The following is a 17,437-nucleotide window of genomic DNA, read 5'->3' as shown; positions in this document are numbered from 1 at the left end:
TTGTTCTAACTTTGTTTTCTAGCAAGAAAAGAGCAAGAGAGTGTGTATGGGGAAATCAGATTTATAAGAGAGATTTGAGAGATGGTTGGGTGGTGTTTTTTTTTTTTTCATTTTGTCCTTGCGGCTTCAGTTGGCCTATAATACTAGGGTTTCTGGTAACTCCACCCAGTGCAAGTCAAACCAGAGCTTAGAGCATTTGTTTGCTTACCTGTTTGTTTGTTGGAAAGGTCAAGTTTGGGATTGCCCCTTTCCCCACACTCCTGAGCTAGACCCGGAGGTGTGAGGTTTCTCATCGCTGTTGACATCACGTCAGACAGGCGTGGCCAGCAGGCACCGTAGGCAGTTCAGCAAGGACAACTGCAGAGCCCTGGCCTGGGAGGGGAGATCTCCTTGTGGTGATCCCCGGTGGGACGGCGTGGCTGGGGAGCGGCCCAGGCAGAGAGCGAGCTCAGCAGGAGCCACCGTGAGCTGGCAGCTGGGGCGGCCCGCAGCGGCCTGGGCTGTATGGAGGGCAGCAGTGCCAGGGCCCTGGGGGCAGTGAGTGCCCACCCCTCCGCAGGGCTTGCTGAGCTGTGTCTCGAGCCCGGGGCCCGGTGTTTGGCCGCCCAGCCCAGGAGATCTTGCCCAGTCCGTGTGAGGTCGGCAGGGAGATGCCGGGCTGGCCCGGGGGCAGGAGCACCAGCCCTGTGAGGGGAGGCTGCGGGAGCTGGGCCTGGGGGAGTTGGGCCTCCCAGCGCGGGGGAGGGGGGTACGAGGAAGAGAGGCCGGTCCCAGCTTGGCCTGGGTTTGACTTCAGCAGGTGTTCAAAATCCTCAAACATCTGTCAAGTATAAAGAAGTAGTATTTTCATTCTAAGTGAATTCTCCAAGCAGCGTTAAATTTATACTTTCAAAAGTTACACTTTTTGCGAAATTACACTAGAAATTACATGTAAAGCTTTCTCCTTGCAATATACGCCATTCAAATACAAATGTTTCTGTCAGTCTTTCAAGTAATTTTAGTGGTGGTTGATTCTTGTTTTGCGGAATTTCTAAAGCAGGCTTTCAATTGGCAGTTCTTCCCTTAGGTTGACACTTGATTTTTTTTAATTTTTTTTTTTTGTCCACTATTGTGAGTATATGGGAAAAAATAGTCAAAATAATGATCAAACGCAAAGCTGCTTTCTTGTTTGGGTACCGTGGGCACACCATGGACCGTTTTTTACCATGTCAGTGCTCATTGCTGATTGTTTCAGTTGGTAAAGAAGCTGACCTTCCATAAGGCTTTCCTTGTAAGTCAGCTTCAAAATGAAATTGCTGTAGTTTCTCCCAGAGGTAGATCCAACTGAGGTTTAAAACTGTTTTTAATCGTATTCAGCTTAAACCCCATGCATTTCTGAATCTGGTTTTGAACACTGACATCCTTCTTGAGTAAACAGAAGCTGCTTGTTCTGCCTGTGGGCAGCAGTTGTTTTAGACTTACAGAAGGCTGCTGAAAAATTGTCGGGTCTGCCATAGGTAAGTGGCGTGCTGATTCACCAGTATTACTTCTGGTCACTGAATCCGTAATATGTAGGCAATGCTAAGTATACTAAGAAAATGTATACTAACCATAGTAAGTTTACGATGCTTTGATCTGATGAGACAACAAACTCCTTTTTCAACAAAATGGCTGTAATATGAAGATGGGTTTTTTTAATTTTATTTTTCTAGTGTGCACACTGGTGTGTGTTTCCCTATACAAACTTACAAATAACGGATAAATCACCCAAAGTTTTTTTTCTCTATCTTGTACAACTGATACCATGCACAACGGAATGAAGTTAGAATTCTTTAAAAAGTTGAAAAGTACAGTAAAAATATGAACTCTGAAAACATTTAACATTTTTTATGGTTTGAGTTGTCTCTGCAAGTTCATCATGTTGGAATATCTACTTTTATATCAGTGCTTTTGTTTCTCAAATCCTCCGTTAAATCCCAGATGTTCTTTGAAACAACAAGAAGAAAAGAGGCTCAGAGTAGAAGTGCTGTGTGAGAAAATGAGAGAAGACCTCCGAAGGAAAGAAGATCAATATTGTAAAGAGATGGAGGAGAAACAGAAACTTGAGTTACACTCTAGGAATTTAGAAATGGAGTTAAGAACACTGAGAAAGCTCTTGAAACAGGTATATTAAATAATGAATTAAAGTCTTTGTCTTATTTTCTGCTTCTTTTCAATTGTATTCCAGTATGCCTAGAGAAGGAGGCGCTTTGTTCACGGAAGAGGCGTTGGATAACAATTGTCAGGTTTTGAGAACAGTAGGGTACAGTTGGTTCACAATTGGGCTGGTTTTTTTTTTTTTTTTGCTTTGCAGTTTATTATTCCTTTTTTCCTTTTTCAAAATTGAGGTTTCATTTGTATTTCAGGCAAAGCCTTACGTTTTTTTGAATTACTACAAAACATCCTGTATTTCGCCTTCTTAAATTTTCATAAGAAAATTTAAATTTATTTATTTATAGGTGGATTATCATAACGGTGGGGAATCAAAAATGTTTTCAAGTATGCAAGGGAGAATGGGAAGATGTATTGCTAGCTCTGTTTTTTCTTCAGATGCAAGCAGTTTTATTGTATTACTGTAGGTTGAAGAGGAACGTGATGAAACACAGAGACAGCTCTCTCAGGAAAAGAGGGCCAGAGCCCTTCAAGAAGGAATTTTGAACAACCACCTTGGGAGACAAATGGAACTAGAAGAAGGGACAAGAAGATCTATAGGAAAAAAATCAGAGGTAAGCAGATTTTTTTTTCTAATAATAAATTAAATTTCACCATGTTTGTTTTAAAGTCATAATAAATCTTACATAACTTTTTCTGTTTCTTGATGGTTTATTTACTGTTTACCAGTGTAACTTATCTGGGTAAATACCTTTCTTGTTTTCTCTTATGTCTAAAAGTTCTGGAAAGCAGCATCACTCCTGTATGTACCTGAATTACTTGTGCAAGTAGGAAACTAATAGAAGACACTGTTTACACCGTTTCTTAACCTATCTGTTATTTGTCATTTCACAGACATTTCGTCATCACTTTTTAGGCTTTCTAGCAGTGAAACACCTAGCTACCTATGGCAAGGTTGACCAGGAAGAAAGTTGTTTGACAGTGTTTGTGTTTCCATTGCTTTTTTTTTTTTTTTTTAAATTAGTTATTCCCTTATTGAACTTACTTCAAGTATGCCTTTCTTTTCCACCTCCACATAACTAAAATTTTATGATCGAATATCAGCAATGAATTCAACTCTCTGTAAGAGTTAGAGTAACTGGAGGAGAAAAAGCAATCATAAACACTGTATTAAAAAAGATCTTGAAAAGAGTTTACTGAATTTCCTAAAGAATGTGCAGTGCCTGGAAGATCTTGAAAAGAGTTTACTGAATTTCCTAAAGAATGTGCAGTGCCTGGAAGCCTTTTTTTTCTTGGCTGTGCTGCCCAATAAATGTAGAGTGAATGTGTTTAAGTGGAAAAAAGTTATACATAAAATAAAGAGGAAATATACAGGACTATTGCATTCCGGGGGTGATTGAGTTTTATAGCTAACTTCCAGTAACACAAAAGGATAAGTGTTCAGAAGACATTTGAGAAGGAAAATACCCTTTCTGGCCTTGTGTTTACCAGATCTGTAGCACACCTAATTCAACCTTAAAGGCAGTATTATAAAGGCATGCACATACAAGAAAGCGCTGTCATTTTAAAAGCTTTGGTTGCTGGTTTAAGGGGGGAAAAAAACGTAACTGTATATTTGGGATGTTCATTTAGGTTTTAAGGATATGTTGCACTTCCGTTGTGTACGTACGTTGTACATGTGCATGGGTTCACAGAGTAGCTTATTGCCTGAAACTTCATCTTTGAAGTCATGCTTTAGTACTAGAAATGTTAAAATGCAGTTTATTGCTGCAGGTTTTTTGTAGATTCATTTCCCAATTGGCTCTTTATTCATGTTCCCTGTCCTTCAGGAATCCAGCACTGACAGAGAACAGGATCTGTTGTACAAGAATCAGTTACTACAAGATGAGATTGCTATGCTAAGGCTAGAACTCACTCAAGTAAGACTTAGGCACCAGGAGGAAGAAGGAAAATATTTAAAGGAAAATGAGACCTTGAAAGAAAAAAATGAAGCTCTCAAAAAGGAACTTAAACTGAACAAGGAAGCGTTAAGACAAATGTTTTTTCAGTTCAACACGGAGCTGGACTTACTAAAGACAGAATCTGCAGTGCTGACTTCCAAACTTGAGCAGACAAACAAAAGCAAAGACAGACTAGAGACAGAAATTGAATCATTTCGTTCCTCCCTGAACGCTGCAGTTCAAGAACTTGAACTTCATTTGTCATCAAAAAGCAATGCTGAACGAAGATTTCACAGAGAACGTGATGAATGCCTTTGCTTGCAAGTCGAGCTCCATCGTGACCTCTCTGGCGTGCAAGAAACCAACAAGAGCTTGTCTCTGCAGCTGTGTAAAGCTAAAAGCAAAGCTAATAGGCTAGAAAATGAGCTTCACCAGTTGAAGCAAATGCTCAGAGAAAAAGCTTTGCTTTTAGAAATGGCAAAAAAGAATTAAGTCAAGGCCAGTGTCGGGCAAAGGAATGTGATCATGCTTGACAACTTGAGAAAGATCCAGTAAGCAAACCTGTAATAAAACAGGAGTCCTTGCAGGAGCGATTGGCCCAGCTCCAGAGTGAAAACCTTTTTACTCCATCAGCAATGGGAAGAGATGCAGAACAAGAGGATCATGAAAGAAAAAATAGTGGATTATGTGCAGCACTGTTTTAATGACATTTTCAGCAAACTTAGAGCTGATACAGAAAAGCAAGTTTATCTAATAGAAGAGCGAAACAAGGATTTAAATGCCAAGTGCACTGATTTAAGGGAACAAGTCTTTAAATATGAGACTGACGTAGTAGAAAGACAGGTAAAGTATATGCGTAGAAAGAACAATTTAAAGTTTGTCCATTCTTGAAATTAGTTTGTTCCTACAATGTATCCGGTGTAAGTTATATGCATGGGACCAAAGAATACTGATTTGTTCTGGTTTGTTATGTTTCTCTCGGAATTGCGGAAAGTTTTGGCAACGGGGATATTAGTCCTCAGATCTAAGCAGAGAACAGAAAAAAGGTATCCAAGTCTAAGCTTTGATCAAGAAAGGTGATTCTTCTCTAGAACTTTTTTTCATCTATTTTCCTTAGTCCATGTTATGCCCTATAGAATAGTCTTAAGTATTTGATGGTGTTGATGTAAGTATTGCACTGATGACATGAATGAGAGTGGTATAAAAGGAGGAACCATCCAATACACGAGGGCTGAGAAATGAAGGTACAGAGAAGTGAAGTGGTTGGGGATAGATTTATATGAAGCTTCTATAGAGGGGAAAAAATAGGTTCTCTGTAAGCTGCTATCAAGATTGAAGAGTATTAGTAATGTCCAGCTGTTGATTTCTGTATGTGTTTTGAGGGTTCTGAGGGGCCTACCTGTTCCTCAAAGTTCATGTCAGACGGTGACCTTAAGCTTTCCCTTTTATGACGTGTAGCCACACTCCAGCAGTACTGTCAATCATTGTAAACTGTGACTTGCTTTGTATTCTTACTACCAAAATAATGGGTTCCTTTTGAAGATCATGTGAGAGAGTGTGTGTATATGTATATAGCTATATATATATATGAGCTATGCAGATTTTTGTAAACCTAATCTATCAGTACTTCTAAAACGAGCTGAGTAAGAAGACTACAAGAGGATGTGATTCAACATACCCTTAAAGTGTATCTCAAAGGAGCTTTCAGATATTTGTATTCATTTAATTGTATTTGTATAGTGAAGAAACAGAAGAAAGAACAATCTAACACAAAGTCCTGCCTTCAGTCACCAGAGTAATATTTGCAGTCAAACTGTGGCTCTTAGATCACAACAGATTTCTTTGGGTTTTGTCAGGAAAAAAATACCTGATTGCAGTGTGTTCCTGTGTATTGTTCAAGGAAGAACGATACCTGAGCCTTTTTTATGTGTTAGGAAACAGAAATCCTCGTGAACAGCTGCTGATAGTCAAAGGTTCTCAGCTGAGAAAGATGACGAGAGGTCATCATCCATGCAGATGCCTGCTGCTGGCAGGCAAAATTTCATACTTTTGGGTTCAATCTAGACAGGTCTAATTGTATAATAAAATAAGTTAAAGGCGTATTTCATGTTCTTAGAACTTTCTTCATGCTAATTTAACTGTTTTGTTAGGGCATGTTTGGACAACTGCAGCAGGAGCTTGCTGATGCACCTAAAAAGCAATCTATGCCAGAAGCTTCACTTGAAGTTACTACACGCTACCACAGTGACCTGGAGAGAGACAAGCTGCGCTTGCAAAAGGAGTTGGAAAGAAAGTTGAAAACTAAGGTACTTAATGTCTGTAACTATATGAATAAATCTGAGTGTAGCTGTTGAAAGTAGGAGCGAATGTTGTCCTTTTGCACCACCTTTTGCAGTGTTCTTACGAAAACTGAAGTATAGAGGGAACCAGAGGAGCTTTGCAGGAAAGCTGTAGGGTGATTTTGTGTGTGTGTGTGCATGTCATCTTATCCCCCAAAGTTGTAACCTCATCCTGTCGCTTCTAGAGTATTCCTTCTTCCCACCAGCTCCAGCTGCTGTTCTTGGTTATGGTTCCTAAGGTGTGTTTTACACTCCACATCAACCTTGGCCATAGGTCTTGGATGGGTGGAGGAGAGCTTAGGCCTGTTTCTGTGTAAGTTACTGCATTCTCCTGCGCTCTTGTCTTTTCCGGCCACCTTACTTTTTCTTCTGCCACTGTTGCCTTCACAGACGCAGAAGCAGAACATGCTGGCTCTGACATCCAAGGACTTGCACAGCACGTGGGAGGAGCACTTGAAGTCAAGATCCCACCTTGAAGAGCGCGTTGCTCAGCTGGACGAGGAGAAGGCTGAACTGTTGCAACAGGTGAGCCCAGAAAATTCTCCGGGCACCGAGGCAATACCCAGGAGAACCACATGCACCTTCTGGTCAGGTTCTTACATATCATTGCTTTCTGTTATCCCTGCCATTCAGGCTGCGAGTACCTTATCGTTTGGGGGTCACGGAGGAAGCAAATAAAAGCTAGATGGGTATCTTTGTGTAAGTTCTGGAGTGGCTCTGTTGGGAAGAGTTCCCAGTGTGGTTTGCTATCAGTTGAGCACATCGAGCAAGGCCACAGTTCCCAGTTCTTCCTTGGATTTTGTGTGGTCATCTTCTGACCCCTTGGTTTCTAGGCAGGTTTATGTTTCCAGTGCGTGTATGGAGGAGCTGCTGTATGTTTTCAGCGTAGCGGGAGCTTAAAAGCCTTGCAGAAAAACATACTGAAGGAATGCTGGGTAAATGAACGAGTGCTTGGGAAACAAGCAGCGCCTGCCAGTTGCCAAGGGGCAGCCTTCCCCTTTTCTCCTTTTCTGTAGAGGGAAAATGGAAGAACAAAGTCAAAACAGCTGCCAGCTCTCCTCTGGTGTGGCTGAGAAAACACCAAGAGGAGGAAAACCATCATGTGGCTAAGTAAATGCCCACACAGAAGAGGTGGAGGTAATGGCCGAGGGGAATAAAATGTTGAAGAACTCCAAAAGATCAGATTCCTCCACAAGCCCCTGCCTGCTGGTTGGTGGAAGATCCCATGAAAGCTTTGGATGGATTGATGTTCTCCCATGAAGTGCATACCTACATAATCCCTACTATGAGCAGAGGCACTGCCAAAAGTGTTCTCCAGCATCTTTTCCACCTGTTATGTCTAGAAGAGGATGGCCTTTGCTTCAGGCGAGGGCATCTGTTTCTGTAGTTACATATTGGTCTGTTTGATGTGAAACCTGAAGTGATGGATGGAATAGCCTCGGGAATTCCGTCCCATGGCATTCTGTGGAACGTGGCTAACGGATAGAGATGTCCAGCAGCTTCTCTGTGGAGAGCGCTAGATGCACAGACTGTACGTAGGTATTTTTCCTGTGCTCTGTGTGCGTGATACATCTTTCTTTTCTCTTTTGAAAGTGCGAGAGTGAAAGAAAGGAAGTGAAGAAGCTGGTAGAGTTGAAACGCCCAGTTGAACTACGTCTGGCCCAAGTAATGAAAAGAAACCTCGATCTGCAGAAAGACTGTAAGAGGTACGGCTTTTTAGCGTGGTGAAGAGGTATCCCTGCGTAGGAGTCATGTTTTATTAAACTTTAGTGTAAAAATAGGTGTACCTAACTGTGAGCAGATGCCAGCCTCGTGTTAGTTCTTGCAAGGTACTTCTGTACACCAGCCCCTGGTTTTCAATAGCTGCCAAAACAACTGCAGATGCAGGTTGCCCTGCAGTTCTCCTGGGAAAAAGGGAGTCTTTCATTCCTCTTTTCAGGTGAAATCTGGACTCTCCAAGTGTATGTGGCACAGGAATACTGTTTTTTCCTGGTAATTCCTGGTGCGTCAAGTACATTAAAGATAAAGCAAGCTGTGTCTGTGCTGTTTACATGAGAGTATGTGAAAAAGTCCAGTTTTGTTTCTTTTTGCTTCATTGTTTTCATGACTAGTTTGCTGTGCAGGTTGAAGAGGCTGCTGAGCAGAGCTACGAAGGAACTAAGGGTGTATGAGGCGAGAGGGGGACTGTCCCAGCTTAATTTGCAGGGAGAAGTGAAGAAAATGGTCAATGAAATTGGCAGATTAAGAACAAAGGTGAGCTTTATTTTGTTTGGGTTATTGTGGTGGTTTTTCTTTTGTAACCTTTGTTCTTTCTTTATACTTCTTTTCATGTTGTTGATTTTGACTACTTTTTTCTTGGCTGTATTTCTGAAATTATTTGGCTGGTTTTTGATGTTCCTTCTATGGTCACAGTAGTAGGCGACTGTAATACTGATGTAGCTCTTAGGGGTAAAGATGGAAGTGTTACGTACACAGCAGTATCTGCGAGGGCGCATCAGGGGTAGGCTGTCCTGCAGAGGAAGGGCAAAGCAAGAGCCACAGCAAGGCTGGCAGGGTCTGTGACCACACAGGCCAGGGATCAGCCCCACAGGCCCTCACCAAGAAGAGCAGAAGAGTTCTGGGGACAGTTCTGGGGACAGTAAGCAGAGTCCTCCAAGAGTGCAGATCACCAGGCCGGTCCATAGGGATGGGCAGGTCTGCAGTCCTACTGGGACGTCACGTCCATGGGTGAGGGCCAGGGCTGAGAGCAGTGAAGGCCCAGCACAGGCCTGGCTGCAGCTTGAGGCCGTGGCAGCATCGTCGGGCTCCGACGGATGCATTCCCTCTCGGAAGAGAGGGGAGTAACGCCACCATCACTCGGAACAACTCTGTGCAGTTGGCCTTGCCCAAGGTCACCCCCTGAAGCCTGTCTCGGGCACGAGTTGAGCAGGAGGCAGGTGGGGGTTTGCTTTTCGGAATGGTGTCTTTGCTTCCCAGGGCACGATGCAGTGTGAGGTGATGCGGAAAAAACCCTGTAACTTGTTGCTTACTAGTAGCTGACTCAGTCCGTCTTTCCCTTGTCATGGAGACCCACAAATGCTTTTGAGGTTGCTCTGGCTGTTCGGTAGCATGGAACCTTTTAGCTGCTTCTCCGCTCATTACTGAGATAGCTGTGTTTCAAAGTTATGCTCCTTTTTAGAAGATATTATTGTAGAACGAGTCAACTGCCTTGACAGTGGCTCACTTGTAGTTCACAGGTTAGCAGCATATTTGTGTTCCTGTTGGAAGAGCTATTTTGAATGACAGGGAATGGAATTACGTTTGGGCAATTTTAAATAAGTGTAAAGTTTCTACGTATTTTAGAGACTTTCAAGTGTTGACTCTGGTGGTTTCCCCCTCTTTTTTAAAAATAAAAGATGATGGGATATCATGTTTTATGGTTAATAGGTATAGACGATGGATGTTTCTGGAGGGGGAAAGAAGGGGATAGAAGCTGTAGTTGACCATTGGGACCTATGGGAACTCTGATATTTCCTGGAAATCTTTTGAAAACAAACTGTAGCTTTGACCTAAAGAGACTGTCTTCTGCCACCAGTGCTGTAAAAGCGGTGTTCTGAACCACTATTTCCAGATCTGTTAGCGTAATGGAAGGAAAGGGTATCCGTTTCTTGCCTTGTCAGTTCTGTGACGAAGCTTTGACCGTGTGACAGCATGTGAGAGTTCCTCTGAAGCATGATACATGGGTTTTTTTCTGATGAAACCAGAATGTGGCTGTGATGTAACTGGGTATGGGTGTGTTTGATTTCCTATGATCGTATGAACATCTCGCAGAAGAATAGCCCTAGTGCTTTTCAGCCTAGCCCTGCGGGTGTAATGCCGCTGGTTTGGTACCTCTTGGTCTGTGACCCACTGCAGAACTGAGGAAGGATGGGAACCTGAGGAATGCTGTCAGAAATGATGTGAAAGCTGTTCTTGTTTTAAAAGAAGAGCCTGGTTTCACTTTTGTTTTAACACTGAATCAGCAGATGATAAATAGTCTTGATGGCCAACTCCTTTACCAATTTTCACAGATTTGACTAATTTTAGATCCCTCTGAGTTCCCTGTTTTTTTCCCCTTTCCTGTCTACAGGTTGATGAACTTTCCCAGCAGCTGGAGATAGAGTCTAAAAAAGGCATGCAGCTAGAAGCACAAAATCATGATTTGCGAGAGGAGTTGTCCACCATGCGTGGGAGCCATGAAAAACTGGAAAAGAGCAAAAGCCAGCTGAAAGAAGAGGTGGCTAATCTCAAACACCATATGGAGACTAACATGGTGGATCGCAGCCAAATAGAACAATACAAAAGAGAGGTGGAAGAGTGAGCTGAACAAGAAATAAGACAAAAACTGCAAGAAGTCAATCTGATTTTGCAGGTAAGTTAATTTCTTATGTGTGTCTGTTATAGACTTCTGTTTTGGTTGTCATTTTATAGGGGCGGGGGGTGGTGCCTGATTCCATGTGTTACGCTGTACTTCTGTTTTTCCTGAAGGGCAGTGGGAGAAGGGAATATGGTTGGGCAAGATGCTTTCATGTGCGTGCAGTGTGCCTGCAGGCCCTGAATCAAAAACTTGCCAAGGTAGGTTTTCATTTTGCAGTTCTTGGAGGGGTATCACTGTCCACTGGTCTGTTCTCATTGTTTATCCTTGAATGGGTATTGCAACTTAGAGTTGTCACAGCCAGGCATACACATCTTCCTTAGTCATTGCACAAGGGGCAACGCTCAGAAAAGAAGTCACCAAAGCTGCAGGGTGGGGGCTGGGGGTGCGGCATCTCCATGATTTCTTTGAGGAATGCTATGCCCTGTCCTACAGAGATAGTGTTCCTTCATCAGTAGCTTTGATGAGTAATAGTGCTAAGATGGGGGTTCTTTCTGAATGAAAAGAATCATTTAGTGTGGTAGTTCCAGGGTTCTGCCCTGGTCGCTGATGGCAGTGAGGAGGCACAGTTGCCTCGCTGAATAGAGCTGGGCCCTTGAAATTGGGTGCACGCAATTGACTGGCGAGGAGAGTTCTCTTTTTCTTTGCGGTGGTTGAAAGTGTGTATCTACTTCAGATGCAGGCAGCCTCCCAGGACAGATTAGAACAAATCAGAGCCAGTCGTCATGCTTTGCTGACAAACCAGCTAGAACACAGAATTGGAGACCTCGAACGTGAATTGGACAGGATAAAAAATACCCAACGAGACAGTATTTTTCAAAAAGAATCTGTACAGGCAGAAGCGGAAAAGTACAAAGACCTGTACCTGGAGGAAGTTAAAAATGGAAGATGCCTAGGAAATAAACTAGAAGGGTAAGTCCATGCATTTTTGGGGTGATAATAAGATACTACTTCTTCCTCAAGCAGTTTTCTTCGTTAAATACCTTTTCTACATCTGGTCAGCATTATGCATAAGATAGCATATTTGTGATGAAAGTACCTTAAGGCTCCCCCCTGTTCATTGGAACTATCTTCATTTCTCTTCAGTGTTCCAGCAGTAACACCACCGATCATGGGCATTAATAGGATATTTTTGAAGTTGAGTTTGTTTTAACAGGCAGCCTTTTTGCCAGTCTCTAATCTCCTCTTCTTACTCTAAGTATGGCAGAAAAGATAATGTCATGTCCTTTACTGCTTGAATAAGGATAGGCCCTTCAGAGAACAGCATTTGGTGCTGTGAAGAAGAACAACAAAAATCTTTTGGCTTCCATTTTAGCCGCATGTCATAGGTTTCAGCTTTCTTTGGGAAAGGAAGGGTAGCCCAGAGTTCTTATGCAGGTGATGTACCTTTCAGGAAGAGCTATGTAAACACACGGTGTGCACAGACTGCTTTGAGGCCTTAATGCTGAGAAGTCCAAGGTATTGGTTAACTTGCTGCTTCTTGCAGGTAGTGTGGCTACCTAGAAATAGGCTCTTCAAAAAAACTCAGATCAAATTATGGACGTTTTTTTTGGACTCTCTTAATCCCTTCCACTTTGAGAAGTCAAATAATAGTCAAAGACCTGGAGGGTAACTTTGCGGAGGTGTTATTACCAAAGATAATTCTTTGTATGCTTCTGAATGTTTCAGAGCTAATGAGAGACGAGCAGAAGCCAATGCTAAGCTCCTTCAGGAGTGCCATAGAAGCAAACCTTTAATTGCAAGCAGCGCTGTCAGTGGTCCAGTTCTGTATTCAACTGAACTGGGACATACTAGCAACGATCTGGCACTGAATAGAAGTCTAAATCTAGGAGGAAGCTTCCTAACCCCAACCGTGAATACGTTAGCCACATAGGCTTCAACTCTGTTTCTTGATGGTAAGGTAAGCGTTTTTAAATACTGTTCTCAACTAGTGTTGAAGAGTATCTGTAAGCAAGGTTGTGCTTTTCAGTCTAAAGTCAGAATCCATTTCTAGTTCCAAACCATATGCTCTAATATGCTAAACCAAATTGCTCATCAAACCAGTATACAACTAGGTGGTAGAAATGAAGACTTCTGGTCATTAGGGTTATAAAATTTCCAGAAGCGCTCAAAGACCAAAAAATACTGAGTTCTAAATGATGAACTGCATAACAGGTTTTTTTTGCAAGTTCTCTTTTGCAAGAGAAACTGTGATGAAGAATACTGTGGCATAGGAAGCTGCCAAAGAAGCTCTTCAGTAAAATTTAGTGCCGATGCCCCATCCCTGGCAGTGCTCAAGGCCAGGCTGGGTGGGGCTTGGAGCAACCCGGTCTAGTGGAAGGTGTCCCTGCCCATGGCAGGGGGGGTGGAACTGGATGATCTTTAAGGTCCCTTCCAACCCAAGCCATTCTGTGGATGACCTTTTTTAAAACAGCTAACTTTATGATGAGTGCAAAATCCCATCAGACATCTTTGTTTGAGACACCTTTTCCTCCTTCACTGATGTTCATGCTAGCAGTTTCTTCACCAGAACTTGTTTTAGTACAATACCAACAAAGGGATGCTTCAAAACTAGGATGGTATGAACAGGACACGTAACTTCTCACTTGAGTGTGGGACGTATGCTGTGCATAGGAGGCATTTGATTTTTGTGGGTCCTGCTATGTGGTGTTATATGTAACTGCTCCTCAGGAAGTCTACAGAGCTTTCTGATTTTGTACAAAAGCTGCAACCTCTGCAATACCTCTGGTCAAAATGTGCCCTGTAATTAGCAGTCAGCATGATAGCACATCCCTCACAGAATGGTAAACGTGATATCATGAGACTTGGAAACAGATGTCAGTCGTTGTAATCCGTTTCCCACCTAGCATAGGACTGAGGCATGGGCAAGCTTGCCTGTTCAGTCAGTGTCTGTCCCTCGCGTATTCTGTTGTTGAATGGATGTGAGAAGCATTCGCTCACTTTTAAGCCTTACCCTGGTTCACTGGTCCCACCTACACTGGGAAGAATCCATTTAAAATAACGTGTCTACATACTGCACCTGGTTTAAGAAAAAGAAAAAACCAAACCAAACAACAAAACAAAAATAGACAAAGCGGTGTGTAGGTAATGCGTAGCAGCGGCAGTTAAGAGATGAACTTTTCTGTATCATTGTGAATGTGTTTTTTGTGTCAGAGGGGCGGACAAAACACTACCTAAAGAACGTGGGAGGCAATTAGTACTGTACCACCTGCAGGGATTATTCTGCACGCAAGCAGCAGAAAGGAGGCGAAATTCAGGGATCCACTGCAAAACTGAAGGAGAAAGCCAGGACAAGGGAACAAGAGGGACAGGGAGCAGGGAGCACGTGAGGGCAGGGGAAAATGAGAGAGAGATGGGAGCGAGATGTTACAAGAAGAAAAAGGCAAAGGAGGAAACCATCCCACTTCTAGGAAAAAAGCTGTCCTAGTTTAAAAGAAAAGGATTTAACAGTTATGGTTTCTTTTTTTGAAGAAGAAACAGGAAAAAAAGAATAACCTCCCTGTTACTAAATCCAGCTGCACATCTCTTTATGATATTTCTTCCTGTAATCACCAGTTAGGGAACAACTGAGACTAATTGTAGTGGCACTGCCTGTAGCCTCAAGTCACCTGACGTTCAGTGTATTCAGGGAAGTCTTAAAACCTGATCTTCTCTGGAGTCCTTCAGAAGAAAGGAACTGAGTTCTCAGAGGTGCAGTAGTTGCTAGAGGACTAGGTGAGTATTTCACTTAGAACTGCGGGCTGAATTGTTCTCAGTCGGGTGCAGTATGTCATGTGCATAACATGCATCTGAGAAAAGAGGATTGAATTGGAACGTAAGACTTTGAAGTCAGGAAGTAACAAAAGGGAAAAACTGCATGTATCCCTCTGCATACAATAATGGGTGGCAAATCTCAATCAGTTTCCAAATGCAAAATCACCAGATGCACAGTCTGTGATGTCATTTCCGCAGGAGTCCCGTGCCATTCAGGAGGCAAGTTGGAGCATGAGGGAAGAAATCAGAGATTATAGTTTTAGTCTGTTTTGAAATGCTTTGCTGGTTGTGCTGCCTGGTATTCTGTCTGTTCACCAGACTGTTTCAAAACAGAAGAATTTCTCTGACTCTAAGCCTTTTCTTCACTTCACTGTTTACTTCAGTTATGCCTCAGCTTTGTTTTCCCACTAACCTGGTTCCCTTCTACAGAATTTGCCTTGCCTTTAAATTCAGGATGCTGCCTTGGCTGGAGATGACAAATGCTTCTGCCACTGAAGCTCTAAATGACAGGGAGTTAAGAAGCTGAAATTGCAGCGTGCCTCAGGCAGTCCTTTGAGGCTTCTTTTTTTAGTCAAAGCTCTCTGCAGATTTGGTGTTCCTTGTAGTAGCTTCCTCAAGGTGAGAAAGGCTATTGGAAGTAGGGAACATGCCAGCCATTCTGAAGAGGAAGATGTTTGTGTAAATTTCGTTTGTGCAGAAGCTTTGAAATAGCTTCAGGGGCAAAGAGGTGAAAATAGTTCACACTGCTATTATTCAAAATGATGGTAATCGTTGGTCCTGCAGCTGTTGGAAAAAACCCTGGTAAATGATGCTGACAAGAGGAAGGAGTGCTCCACTAGCAAGTGGACACAGTTTCTTCTTTAGACTTAACTAAGGAATTTGGTGTTTAAAGGCTTGAAAGATTGCACCGTTTTCCTAAACATTAAGCATGACTATCAGTGATTACACATAGAGCCGTACATGTTGAAGATGGTCATATCACAAGTTCAGCAAAAAAATGAGCGTGTTATTCTTAAAAAAGCATAAAGAAATGTGTTCCATCACAGTATAGCCCCTTCCCCTTTATCAAATATATACGCTACAGAAATGAATAACCTTGAAGTGCAAAAGGATCTTTAAAAATACAAAAAAAGTTCATATTGGCACAAGCTTATTAACCAGTAGAATCCCAATCACATGCAATGTCTTCGGGTTTTTTTGGTGGTTTTTATTTGTATTAGAGCTTCAGTAATGTGGAATAAATTACAAGTACTTGACAAATTCTGTGCATGTAATTAGACAGTGACTGTAGCAACTAGCAATTCAGTATTTCAGACCTGCTCCCTTAGTCCATAGACTAAGGCAAGGAATGTCTCCTGCAAGTGCTGCAAGGAGGTTTTGGGACTGGAGTCCTGTTGTTAGGTTTAACAAATGTCAAGCTTAAATCCTCAGAGCTGTGCAAAGGCTGGTGAAAATGAACATGGGTGTCTTGACAGACAAGAACAGTGAACTCTGCAACCAGGGTGAATCAGTGGATAAATGAAACCAGTTTAATGTGGGAAGGGAAATGTCTGCTTCCTACTTCATCTTCCAATTTCTGTTCCATTTCTGATTTGGCTTTCTGCACTCTTGTAGCAGTCTTTGTTGTTAGCTTTTTTACTTGCTTCATTTACATGTAGGCCACGTTCTTGTTTCTCACTGAAGACCTGTGAACTTCAGGCTGTTTTTCTTTCTTCTTCAGCTCCTTCATCAAAAATCTGTCCGTCTCTCTTCTCTGCAGCCAGATACATGGCAAGGTTTGCAGCCAGCATTGTTTAATGTTGGGATGGTATTTTATACTGGAAATGTTGTTTATGCTGTTAGGTTTTGATTAAAACTTACTGATGTATTCACATTTTCCTAACACTGCACATATTTTGAACTTTAGTTTGTCCAAGTGAAAGAATGACTGCTGCAGGGGACTTCTCTGCTTTATGTATTTGTAATGCAATGGCTTCTGTGGTAGTTAACCATCTGTGAGATGTAATGCAATGGCTTCTGTGGTAGTTAACCATCTGTGAGATGATAGTCTATGGATTTAATCTGTTATAATGGAACTTTGAGCTCTAGGAGTAGGCTGGTTTACCCTCCTTGCCACTTCTGATATACAAAAAGTTCTTGGTGGTCGCAGCAGTTGTGTCTAGGAACTCAACTTCAGAACAGTACTGGTACTCCAGACTCGGAGCATCATCTCACGGAGTCTTACAGGATCCAGCTTACTCTGTGCTAAAGCAGCCTGTGTGGATAAGTAGTAAGTCAACACCACTTTCTGAAAAAGAACTGTTGAGAAGGTGCCTGCTGCAAATGAACACCTGGTGTGTTACCGCCTGAAGAGATGTGCAGTGAGGTGAGAAGTACCTGCTCAGGAGGTTTGGGACACTCAGCTGTGATGCCTTTCCCAGGGGTTTGGGGGGAAGGAGAAAAGTGGAGGCAAGTTAAGGTCCTCGGAGGTGTATTTTGCCTGGCTCTTCATTCATTCCCTTTTCAGAAATCAGTGTGTTGGCTTTATTTCCACCTATTTCTCTTCCCTCAGACATGGATGAGAATCACAAAGACATTGATGGAATGGATAAGAGGAAAACAAGACCTTTTTCTTCTCTTGATTGATTTGTACATGTTGCAGAGGGTCCTGTGGACCTTCTAGTCATTGTGAAGACTCAGGAAACCAGGGAAAGTGGTTTCTTCTAACACCTCAACTGCTACTTATTTGCTTGGGATTGGTCCTGGGTTTGGGCCGTATTTTGGTCTAGGCATTAGTTTTCCTGCTTTTTTCTGTTACCTGTGTCTCGTCTCAGGAGTTAGGGGGTCCTTTCTCCCTGGAATTTTGCTTCTGCTTGTACCTGCTGGAAAACAATTAGAGATTT

The 17,437-nt window shown here is 42.4% G+C and overlaps 1 long non-coding RNA gene and 1 pseudogene across 2 annotated transcripts in view; both read left to right on the top strand.

The window, feature by feature from the left end:
* Positions 1 to 12,675, top strand: part of LOC308071031 (ankyrin repeat domain-containing protein 26-like) — a 39,493-nt pseudogene extending 26,818 nt beyond the window's left edge. The window contains exons 3-9 of the transcript in view: positions 3,942 to 4,913; positions 6,800 to 6,934; positions 8,003 to 8,115; positions 8,533 to 8,662; positions 10,518 to 10,799; positions 11,479 to 11,714; positions 12,471 to 12,675. The product of the transcript in view is annotated as an ankyrin repeat domain-containing protein 26-like (transcript). The remainder of the gene's footprint in view (positions 1 to 3,941; positions 4,914 to 6,799; positions 6,935 to 8,002; positions 8,116 to 8,532; positions 8,663 to 10,517; positions 10,800 to 11,478; positions 11,715 to 12,470) is intronic.
* LOC308070839 lies at positions 1,602 to 3,138 on the top strand. The gene is made up of 2 exons (XR_013930880.1): positions 1,602 to 2,143; positions 2,598 to 3,138. It is a non-coding gene; the product is annotated as an uncharacterized lncRNA (long non-coding RNA).
* Positions 12,676 to 17,437: the final 4,762 nt, after the last annotated feature.

This window comes from Falco punctatus (assembly GCF_963210335.1).
Source record: "Falco punctatus genome assembly, chromosome: 10".
NCBI classification, from domain to species: domain Eukaryota; kingdom Metazoa; phylum Chordata; class Aves; order Falconiformes; family Falconidae; genus Falco; species Falco punctatus.
Note: the sequence above shows the minus strand (reverse complement) of the source record. Positions and strands in the feature narration are given on the sequence as shown.